Source organism: Bidens hawaiensis, unplaced genomic scaffold, assembly GCF_021521415.1.
Source record: "Bidens hawaiensis isolate Kalapana, Puna unplaced genomic scaffold, B.hawaiensis_p1.1 tig00017971_1, whole genome shotgun sequence".
In the NCBI taxonomy this organism is placed as follows: domain Eukaryota; kingdom Viridiplantae; phylum Streptophyta; class Magnoliopsida; order Asterales; family Asteraceae; genus Bidens; species Bidens hawaiensis.
The window spans coordinates 223,233-236,109 of NW_027492713.1; the positions used below are offsets into that span (position 1 = coordinate 223,233).

Here is a 12,877-nt window from a genome sequence, read left to right on the forward strand (position 1 = left end):
GTGGAGTACACGCAGGTCCACGCGCTGTTGTAGCTAAGCTAAACAACGCGGGATACTTTTGGCCGGGGATGCATACGGATGCGCTGGCATACATCAGAAAGTGTAGGTCTTGCCAACTGTCACACCCTCAAAATCCACTAACGGAGTTTTACCGTCAGAGGGCGTGAACTAACAGGATCGGAATCATCAGTTATAATCAAACCATAAAATAAAGTTTCAAAACCATGAAAAACGTTTACGAGTAATTAAATGCAGAAGCGTAAAAACCTTTAATCAAAAGTTGCGTCACACAGGACGACTTAAAACCAAAGATAATCGTTAAAAATAAGTTTGCAGGACAAAAGCGTTTTCAATCAATGCATGTTCCTAAACCGCGCGCCCGCCTCGGCTACCTGAGAATAACATACTAAAAGTGTCAACACAAGGTTGGTGAGTTCACAAGTTATATAAAAATAAATCGTTTAGCGTTTGCGTTCAGCGTTACAGCGTTTTGCGTTAAGCGTTTTGCGTAACCACGTTACGGCGTTTTGCGTTAAGCGTTTTGCGTAACCACGTTACGGCGTTTTGCGTTACCAGATAGTGTTATGTCAAATTATATATCGATAGGTAGCTAGTCTATACAACAAGTATTACTAAGTGTTCGACACCGAAGCTGACTCGTTTAATAAGTGCCTTGTCACCAGGTCCTCCAGACCATGGTACGTGTTAGCCAAAATTACACCCGCTCGACCTACAGTCGAGTTTAGCGTTGGGTGGGGTTTGTCAAACCCAGTAGTACTACTCAACAGTGACTCGCTATTCTAAATATTAACCGGTTCGATGTGTAGGACTTCAAATGTTTCGTTTGCCACTTAGCCTTTACAAGTGATATATAATTTATAACAAAATCTTAAATGCGTTGTGGAGTATGTTATCTCCCCCAAGTGAAAAGCGTTTGAAAACAGTTTAAAGAGGGGAAAGTGAAACTCACTGTTTGCGAAGAATTTCCCAAATTAAATCACCAAGATGCGCGTCACAGAAAAACTCTCTCTAGCGTTCTAAAACAACAAAGAGATTTTTCTAAGTGTCGGAATATTATCGAGTCTCTAGACCCAGCACATAATACCTATGCACATAACATGTTTCGTGTTTCGTTTGTGAATCGTGTGTGACTTTAACAAGTGTTTTTGTGACACATTACATGTGTAAGCAATCATATACGTGTCATGTATTCATAACGTACATTACTAGCAATTATTCCCCGTAAGGGCATTTTGGTCAACAAATAACAATTAACTAGCCATTATTCCCCATGAGGGCAATTTGGTCAACTCATGGAAATCAATTAGCAATTATTCCCCGCAAGGGTATTTTGGTCAAAACATAACAATTATATAGCAAGTATTATGTTTCATGCATTTTTACACAACTCAGCAGCTAGTTTCACCGAGACAGAAATCCTACTAGAAAGATTGTACTATTTCACTGATCATAGCATCTCAATTAATTTACCAAAAATCATCACAGAAGCACATATGTCTTAGGTTTCCAGAACATATTTTATCATATTTTTATTCCACATAGTTTTCTCACAATCATCAAATCATTACAGCAAACTCATAACAGTCAAATTCATGCGCAACAGAATGTTATTTGCAGTTCCCGTTAAACGAAAAATCCAATAAATGCAAGACCACTTGGGTTAGGTTCCTAACTCAATGAGTCAACTTCCAGAAGTGGAACCAACCCAATTGGTCTCGTAGTTCATGAGATATAACATTTACAACATAACCTAACAGCAGGTCTAACAGCTCAGCTTTGCATAACGTTTTTATAAAATCATAAAAGTTAACTTCTACTTGTCCAAAAATTACAAACTTATACTTTATAGAAACTAGACTCAAACTAGTTTACTGCAGTACCCACAATCTCAAACAACTTTCACGTTTACACTTCGTTACAGTCACTTAAAAATCGTATACACATTCTGTCCAGAATCTGTTTGCATCCAAATTCAACATAATAACAATCTATGAACTATCATGCATCCATATAACCCTCTAGACCCATAAACACCATCCATGCACATCAATTTCACATTACATACAAGATTAGGGTTTGTGTTTGAACTCAAATCAAAGACACAACAATCACCATACAACAAGATTCAATCTAGTTATCAAATCATTAACAAATCAACAACAATCATATTAACACAACATCATATAGGTGACGGCAGCTAGGGTTTGTAATTAACCCAACAAACATCAAAATCAAGTAATAAGGATGCATAGAGTAGTCGATTATACCTTCCTAGCACCTTAATCTTCGATCAAAACTTGAAATTGGTGGTTGTATGTGTGTGTATAGGTGACGGCAGCCAAGTGAAGCTAAGGGGAGAGGCTGATCGGTTTTTGTGAGGGAGAAAAGAATAGGTTAGGGTTTATTATTATTAGTATTTATAATAATACATGTTACACTTTGGCCCCTCCACTTCTAAGTATTACTTTTCTAGCCCAAATTAACTTGTTTACATCTTGAGTTAACGTTTATAACCATGTTATCACATAACACATAAGTCTAACACATAATTATCACATAATTACTGTTTTGACGTTTTTCGTTTATTCACCCATCGTTTGCGTCAACTCGTTTGCGTTTCGGTGCAAATCCCGAAAGACTACACATGTAGTAAGTGTTAAGCGTCATTTAAACCCTAGTTTAAATGTAATGAAGTGTGCGTTATAGATTCAGTGATCTTAAGTTTGAATTGACGGAGTTGAGTTAACGGAGTTAACCTGAAATTGACGATTGTCACACCAACTCTATGCACCCAACACGCATCGCCCGAAGAATGAACTTGTTCCAGTCACCTCTTCATGGCCATTTCAGAAGTGGGCCATCGATGTGACAGGCCCATTTCCCACAGCAGCAGGGAACGTTCAGTTTCTAGTGGTAGCCATCGACTACTTCACCAAGTGGATAAAAGCAAAACCCTTAGCCAAAACAACCGCAAAACATATCAAAAAATTTATTTGGGAATTTATTATTTGTCGTTTTAGACTTCCACAGAATTTGGTGAGCGATAACGGCACCAACTTTGCTGACAAGAAGCTACAAAAGTGGCTGGAAGAACTTCAAATCACCCACACCTTTACCTCAGTGGCGCACCCGCAGGGTAATGGTGAGGTGGAAAGAGCAAATAAGAGCATCGTCGACGGCATAAAGAAAAGACTATTGGAACACAGATCCGACTGGGTAGACGAAGTTCCACACGTCCTTTGGGCAAACAGAACGCTGAAAAAGGCAAGTACGGGAGAAACCCCGTTCAACCTCACTTATGGCACTGAAGTCATGGTCCCGGTCGAAATTGGTCTACCCTCACCAAGGGTCTTGATTCAGCCAGAAGACAATGATGCAGAAAGACGGTTAGACCTTATGCTAACCGAAGAACGCAGAGACTTAGCCGCAGCGCGTGAAGAGAATTACAAGCGACAAATGCAAAAATACTACAACACGCGGGTAAAACTCTGCAACTTCAATGTAGGAGACTACATATTGCGTAACAACGAGGCTTCGAACCAAGAGCGCCCAAGAAAGCTGGTCCCGGTCTGGGAAGGACCATACATTATCAAATAAGTTTTGGGAAAGGGCGCATACAGGCTCGAAAGGCTCGATGGCACCCCCATCCCAAGAACATGGAATGGAGCTCAATTACGCAAATGTTACATGTAGATCAATTCCAAACTTATAAAGAAAAGGCCTAGAGCCACTTCTAATGGAAATGATTCTCCTTATCACATTGACGCTGATGGTCTTACATTTATACTTATGATCTGACCACACTGATATGCCGGTATTCACCGCATAAATAAGTGGGGAAGTCGTTGCGTGTGGAAGGCGGCAAAACCCGCATAAACACAAAAAACGGCAAAAATTTCTAAGGAAAAGATGAGGAAAACCTTCACGCAGGTCAGTTATAGGTGAAGTTTGGTCATCCCACTAAATGAAAGTGACGGTCCTACCCGCACAATCATGATAGAGGAAACTGAACACTAACCTATTGACAACCACGCGTCGAAAGGTTAACTTATTCAAAACACTTAGAAAATTTCTAAAAAGATGAGGAAAACCTTCACGCAGGTCAGTTATAGGTGAAGTTTGGTCATCCCACTAAATGAAAGTGACGGTCCTACCCGCACAATCATGATAGAGGAAACTGAACACTAACCTATTGACAACCACGCGTCGAAAGGTTAACTTATTCATAACACTTGGAAAATTGCTAAGTTAAACTATAATATGCATGAGCAAGTCATATAACGTTTATAAAGCAAGTCATTAAGTGAAAGTGATGGTCCTACCCGCACAAACATTTATACTTCAAAAAGATTCAAAAATAAGAGGGAATAGACCCCCTTACCTTGGTAACCAAGAAACCGTAAGACAGGTGCTGGTACAGTGTCAAGGCGAAACCCTTCACATACTTAGCACCTGCAGGGAATTGAAGCCAAGAATACCTTGGAAACCAAGAAACCGTAAGACAAGTGCGGGTACAGTGTCAAGGCGAAACCCTTCACATACTTAGCACCCGCAGGGAATTGAAGCCAGGAATACCTTGGAAGTAAAGTAACTATAAGACGAGTGCGAGTACAGTGTCAAGGCGAAACCCTTCACATACCTGGCACTCCGCAGGGAATTGAAACCAAGAAGGATCTTCTGGGCCATGCTTGCGGAAAATGGAATAACATCCCCGCATAGCGGGAACGTCGAGAACTAGATTGTTTGAAGCTCCAAGATGGAATTGGTTGTTTTAACATAATTGATCACTATGTTCAAAACTACCAAAACCTCAGGGAGAATCTATACAAGTGGAACTCAACGCTCCTGACTTGCAGGAGGTTACAGACCTACCCGAATCATACCCAAAGATCAAGCAGAAAAGTCGGGAATTTCTGCACGTGACATTAGGACTTCCGCGGGAAGAATCCCCACGGAAAACCTTAAAACTAAAACCTTTTTCAAAACCCTTTGCTTAAGTCTAAAAGTTCACCTCAGTTATTAACAATTCATGAGAAGAACATTGGACTGGGGGGACTTGAAGAGATAGTTCACAGCAGAGCCCAGTTGGACCCGCAAGACTCACCTCAAAGAGGGACGTCTGCGCAGTTGAACCCGCAAGACTCACCTTCAACAGGGACGTCTACGCAAAGGCTAAACTCGCAAGACTCACCTTGAAGAGACGTCTGCGCAGAAACCAACTGGATCCGCCCACCATGCTCAGAGACGTGACGTCCTTACGCGCAGTACGCAAGCTGTTCCCGCAGGAAAAGCCTCCCAATGGTCGACGTACTCCGCCTGTTCCCGCAGCAACGGATACTAGCCATCAGGGAAGGCTACCCGCGCAGCAAGGCTACACGCACAAGGCACTTAACTCATAAATAATTCAGTAATGTCACCTGAAGGAGTGAGCAAGCCGGGAACACTCCCGCACAAAGCCGGGGACACTCCCGCACAAATGAGCCAGTCCGTACGATACTGGAGGATCTTTTGTACTGTACCTGACGAGGTATGGATAAAAGATCTGACCAAAGATACGACAGCTCACTGACAACAGTATGACGAGCAGCACGCTCTTGTACTGTATGTCACTATCAGCCGCTGCCTACTCACCAACCTGTCGGAGGACGTGCGTAGCCTGCAGTTGGTGGAACAGGAATAGTACACAGCCGGCTTGGTCACTATCAGCCGCTGCCTACCCACCAACCACCAGCATGGCACGTGCGTAGCCCACAGTTGGCAGAACAGGAATACTATTCAGCCGGCTGTACCTTCTTGGAAACCTACCTTCGGCTATAAATACTCCAACACCTTGGAATGGTATGGACACATTACATTATCTGATATCTCATTATCTTATCTTCTCTAGCAATCTCTTAATATACACTTATATTCAAGAGCAATCTAGTCTGATTCTCACGCCGGAGGGTGGTCACAAGGAGGTACCCCCCCTTCTCAGTGACAAGCTCACGGTGTCTGTTTTGCAGGTCATCAGAAGAACAACCATCTTTGCCGGAACTAACCCTCGTGGGAAACATCTATTTAACCCCCAGATTATCCGTAATCTGCCCGGGGTCAATTAGTGTTTCTTCAGTGAAAGAGAAAAATTGAGTGATGTGGAGCTTATGTGGAGTTAATATGGGTTAGACTATACCTCATGGCCTTAATTATGTTAACGGTTAAACTCATGAGATAACTTAGTAGTAACTAGTCTGTATTTAAAGCATCGATTTGGAAAGATGAAGGATGGGTTGAAGCCACCGATTTGGTGGTGAGAAATTAAGGATTTGGAAGTGTGGTCCTGTAATATATCATCTCTAACTAAAGAAAGATTGTTGGTTAATTAATTAGTAATTTTTTAATTATTAACAATCACAGGGTGACAGCTCACTGACAACAGTACGAGGAGGAGCACGCTCTAGTACAAAATGTCACTATCAGCCGCTGCCTACTCCCCAACCCTCATCGTGGCACGTACATAGCCTGCAGTTGGTGGAAAAGGAATAGTACACAGCCGGCCATGTCACTATCAGCCGCTGCCTACCCACCAACCACCAGCATGGCACGTGCGTAGCCCACAGTTGGTAGAAAAGGAATATTATACAGCTGGCTGTACCTGCTTGGAAACCTACCTTCGGCTATAAATACTCCAACATTTTGGAACGGTATCATTATCTTATCTTCTCTAGCTATTTCTCTTAATATACACTTATATTCAGAGCAATCTAGTCTGATTCTCACGCCGGAGGGTGGTCACAAGGAGGTACCCCCCCTTCTCAGTGACGAGCTCACGGTGTCTGTTTTGCAGGTCATCAGAAGAATAACCATCTTTGCCGGACCTAACCCTCGTGGGAAACATCTACTTAACCCTAAGATTATCCGTAATCTGCCGGGGTCACTTACTGTTTCTTCAACAACTTTTAGATCAAACATATCAAGTCGAGTCGGCACATCTCATATTATTATTTTCTCTACTCGAAGCTGAGTTTGTGTCAACTCAAACTCGAGGTTAGATTGATGAGAGTCAGTAACAAAAGTGTACACAAGAAAATGAAAAAGAAGTTGGGGTTATAAGTTATAACATAACAAAAACGCGTTCCTCGTCATTAATATGTTTGCTCGCAGCAATTGTGGCCTCTCGGTAGAATCGATGACTGCATCTTTGATGCACTGCTAGTACTAGTACATCTGAGAATTCTTAATTGGGTAGTTGTAAATAGCCCCAGGGCTATGGAACAAAGGAGTATCCCGGACCTACACCGGGGTGTTGACGGCGATTTTCAAATCTCCTCAAGTAGGATTCGAACCTACGACCAATCGGTAAAAGATTTATAAAGTTGAGAATTAGATATTAGAAAAAACATAAACCTTAAGGTTTTAAAAGATACATTTCTTTCGGTTGATTCGTCACCTTAACATGCACATTAAACACTTGTTCCTCAAATAGTCAAATGACGTTTGCCTTCACAAGTAACAACTACTTTGAGTTTGACCACCTCTTTCTATATCTTCATTCTTCTTATCCTCACTCACTTTCTAAAATCTAAACTCTAAACCATCATGGATCGGGAAAACGCCATAGTTCTACTACTTATCTCCATCATTACCGCCGCCATCGGAGCCCAATCACCTGCTAATTCTCCAATGAAACCACCAATGCCGACTACCACGGCTCTTGCTACTTCACCTATACCGAATACGCCAATATCAACTCCAGCTAGTCCTCCCATGGCTGCGGTTCCTGCACCTACGTTATCGGTCCCGGCTCCACTGCCTACCAAAAAGAAGACTAAACGAAAGAAGCACAATGCCCATGCACATGCACATGCACGTACACAAGCACATGCACCTGTACCGGTATCAGTACCTGCACCAGTACCAGGGATATCAACTGCTCCTAGCAAAACTCCTTCAACGATTATCACTTCTCCCTCTCCTGGTCCGTCAGCTGACGCCGCAAACCAGGTAATTTGAAACAAACATGTAGCAAAATGGTGTTTGCTACGGGTTTGCTAAGTATTTAATTATTTGTAATAAATACTATTTTTGGTTCATTATTAATTGCTTTAAACCGTAAATTGTGTAGAATGGAGTTGGGAAATTGAAGAGTGTGGAGATGATGGTCGTGAGCTTGGCATTAGGATTGGTCGCCTTTTATTTGTTTCTTCCATAATTATATATTATGTTGAATTTGTTGTTTATTTTCTTTTTAAATATAGGGTTATGCTTGTATATGGATGCAAGATAAAATGGGATGATCTCTCATCTTTGTTTTAGTATTACTTTGATTAATAAACTAAATAAATAAACCTTAATAATTATTTAAATTGGCATTAATTTGTAGCTTTTTTTAAAACGTTACTGTGAGTTAATCATGTTGTGCTCAAAGCTTCCCAGTTGACGAGTTGAATTGTTCAATGCTTCAATCCGAATAAGACCTGTATATATATTTATGTTAAAAATATCAACCCTAAACCAACACACCTACAGTTAAAATTGTGTAATCAAACATGATCCGTTTAACGCATTTATTAAAACGTATTAAACGGGTTGGCATATATTAATTAAGTTGCAAAAACATGTTAATCGAGTTGACGGATTATTAAAAAGGGTTAAACGAGCTAACTAATCAAATCAAGAAATTCCAAGTATTTAGAAACTAAATAACCATGAAGTTAAGGGACTATTTTTCCGAGTTCCTTAGAGTGAGTTGTCTCGCAATCCTGGATGTTCTCTATTTACCCACTTATGTCAGTTTTGGATAACAAGTTTTATTCGACATAAATTAGGCGTTAATGAAACTTTTAACAGAAACCTCATTAAATTCCTCGAAATTATAAATGATATAGATCTTTCTTTTCATTTAATTTTTTAAATTTAAATAAGGTAACTTTTTTCGCTAAAATAGACGTAGTCATACTAGTAAATAAATTTTTAATTGAGAGGTCTTTAATTTATGGAATTCTAGGTTGTAAAAAAAGTAAAAACTTACCTCAAAGTCTCAAACCAATCAATCTCATGGGTTAACTTGTTTAAAAGTACGATTGGGCTGGATATGAAATGTTTCGCTCAGTAGTTTGGGGCCCAGTGTGCGAACAGCCCAACAGTAATCAAATGGACAACAGAAACAACCCGACCTTCTAGGCCCAAGATCGCATTAATCCGACATACCAAAAGCGGACTCACAACTCACATGTGTACTTGTGACATTTAATTTGTTCACAATGTGACTTATGGGTGAGCAGAAAACTGAAAATACCGAACCGAAATCGAATTAACCGAAAAACCGAACCGAAGCATTAACCGACGGTTTTTTTTTGGTTTTTCTGAAAAACCGAAATTTCGGTTTCGGTTCGGTTACCCATTTCAAAAATACTGAAAAAACCGAACCGAACCGATTAACTTTAAATATTAAAATAAATAATTTAAATTATTGTTAATATATTTATACTAAGCCATATGCGACAACAACCGAAACAAATTAGGAGTTTGTTGGTTCAATAGATTTGTAAGAGAAATTAGAGTTTGTGAAAGAAATAGTAAATGTTAATATGTATTTTTGTACGTAGGAACTAGTCGCATAAACAATTAATAGAACAAAAAAAACAAAACAAAAAAAAATAAAAATAAAAACCGAATATAACCGAACCGAAACCGAAATACCGAAAACCGAAAAACCGAAACCGAACGGTTTGTATATATGAAAAAACCGAATTTTCGGTTTCGGTTTCACCCAAAAACCAAACCGAACCGAACCGTGCTCAACCCTAATGTGACTACACTTACGACGCTTTTGACTCACTTTCTTGAAAAGATTACAAGGCTCATGTTAGGTCACAAATTTTAAGTGTGTCCAAATTAATGTTTATATTTATCTATACTATATATAATACACCACCTATGGGCAAATTAAGACACCTAATTTTAAGTAATTTACAATTTTTAAACACATTGTACAACCTTAAACAGGGGCATAGAATTCTCTTTAATTTGAGTATAATATTGTCATAGTTTGTTTTCAGTTAAAAAAATAACATCTTACGTATAGTCGTTTGTGGTCCGATTTTGATGGTTTTAAACTAAGCCGTGAGCCTAGCCGTTTTTTGTCATCAAAAACTGAAACCAAACCGTTGAAAATTATAACCCAACAAAAACAAACGATTAACAATTGTTAGATTTCGGTTTCATTTGTACTTCGCTACTAAATTGAGTTTAAAATAAGAATTCCTAATCCACGGTTTTAAATGAAACGATGAGCACCCAAAAATCCCTTACGTGATTATTAAGGCCTGTATTTCCCGCTGCATCGCGCGGACACTCGTCTCTTAATACGAAAAATATATGAATCGTGCTCACTTATCAATATGATTGACACCCTAGTGCAAGCCCCGTGTTGAAGCAAATTTCCACCACTTTGGTCTTCAAAATGGATGATTAGTAGATGTTTGTCTACATGGCCTTTGGTGTGGTAACCTAGACCCGTGTACAGCAGTTTAAATAGCTTGTTGCTTAAATTGCTCAAAATAGGCTTAGTTTGTTAGCGAGCCGATCCGTGTTGGGGCATTGATTGGGCTGCCGGTAAATGTGGGCAAAAGGAAAGGGACGTTGAAGAGTCTTAAACCTAAAACTTGTGTAACATAAAATACAAAATGTACTTCATACTCAAATAAATAAAGGGAATCCTGTCATATAATCCGAAACCCATGTTCAAATTGATTCTCATGCCTTCTTTCTCTAATTTTATTTAAAGATTTCTTTCTCCAAGTGTATATTACAAAAAAGGGGTTTGATTTAAGTTCGTACATTGTAACCAAACTAATAAAACACGATTTTAGTTACGCATTTCGTTCTCAAGTATCCATCACTAAAATAGTGTTTGATTTGAGTTGTCATTCCAACCAAACTATAAATCACAACTGGAATGAAAAAATCTAAACAATCAATCGACAGTAACATAGATCTTTAACACAAATTTTAGGTCGTTTTATTTATAAAAATTAAAAAAAAAAACACACGTCTACTGAATTCAGTTTCAAAGCACCTGTCACGTTTAAAATCCCAAAGGAAACTTTTTTCTTAACCGTCATTTCATACTCTTAGAGTCTCAGCACACGCCTGCATGGCTACATTCATATAACTAATTTTTATTTTTAATGACCAACAAATCTTTAAAAAAATTGTTAAAAGCTAAATTCATCACTTCATGATATACGCGTCATTTGATTCATTAAGCATTCAAAGGTCAACGTCCGTAAACATTTTTCGAAGACACGACAGTACGGTAAGATAAACTCGTTCTGTTCAAGATTCCAACCAGGAAAAACAATTCGCCTCTATCATCATCACCCTGATTCCTTTAAACTAAATGCTAGTGACATGAATAGAACCTAGATCAAGCCGAACCTCGAACCCGATCATACTTATAAAACTAATTAACAGAGAACTATATAAAAAGATATTTTTTTCTTTTCTCTTTCACCTTCTCCGATCATCATCACCATAATCTACAAATAATAATAAATCTATTTTTAATTTAATCTAATTTACTAATCCCAATCCTCTTCACAACTGCCGAATTCCTAAAACCATCACCACCACCACCCACCGCCTGTTTCACACACATTCCACCACCATCAACCACTCGCTGCTGCTGACTTTGCTGCTCAACTCCAGTCATATAACTCCTCACCTCCTTCCGTATCATCTCTTGCATCACCGACAAAAACTCCGCACTAAACGGCGTAAACACCTTCTCCGTCTGCTCAACCGGATCTCGTGTCACCTTCAGCTGATTCATCGCCGTCGATATCGCCATCGGAATCGCCGTCATCACGTCAGCGTTACTGTTATTGTTTATGTTCACTTTTTGGCTTTGGATTTGACGGTTTTCGATCGGAATCTGACGTAACGGCATCGCCTGTATCGGAACCGGCGGAGGTAACGGCGGCATTAGCTGCATCGGTGTCGCGTTAACGGTAACGTTATCAGTAGCATTAACCGTTTTATTATTATTATTATTATTATTATGAGTATTAAAATTAATATTATTATTATTATCAACTCCTGGAAGCGAGAGAGTCAACGACGTAACCGGATCTTTGACCAGCGGTTGTAACGGCTTAGCCGATGACGTGGCAACCGGAGCAGGTCTAGCAATCGGCCGATACACATACGTACCGGAATCACTGACGTCAGATCCAGACGGACTAACCGCTCCAGCACTAACGGACCGTTTCAAACACGGCTGTTGAACCGCAAACTCATTAAACTCCTCATTCGTCATCGACGAACACTTTCTCTTCAAAGTCGAGTTCCAGTGGTTCTTAATCGCGTTATCCGTCCGTCCATTCAACAACCGTGCAATCGTGGCCCACTTATTACCAAACCTAGCATGAGCTCGTAATATCGTCTCATCTTCGTCCGGTGTAAACGCACGGTGCTCCACCTGTGGTGACAGCTGGTTACACCACCGTAACCTGCACGACTTGCCGGATCTACCCGGTATCGCTTTTCCGATCAACGACCAGTTTCTCGCCCCGTGCTTTTCAACCAGCTGTTGTAGCATCTCGTCCTCTTCAGGACTCCATGGACCTTTAATCCGATCCATATTATTATTATTAGCCATATTGAAGGGTGATGATAAACGTGAAGGAAATATAAATATATATAGGACGGATGGATGGATGATGGGTTGCTTGCTTATATATGAGAGAGAAGGGAGGGATGACCGGTTAAGCCGGTGAGGGAGGTGTGGTGGGGTACCGGCTAAGCGGTTGTTTTCCATTCACTTTCGCTACTGGCGTGTGAGCTTCACTCCTTTGTCGTTTCTCATCAGGTA

The 12,877-nt window shown here is 40.0% G+C and overlaps 1 pseudogene; it reads right to left on the minus strand.

Annotated features, from left to right (window-relative positions):
• Positions 1 to 11,485: 11,485 nt before the first annotated feature.
• On the minus strand, positions 11,486 to 12,664 carry LOC143555117 (transcription factor MYB44 pseudogene; annotated as a pseudogene).
• Between the last annotated feature and the right edge of the window lie 213 nt (positions 12,665 to 12,877).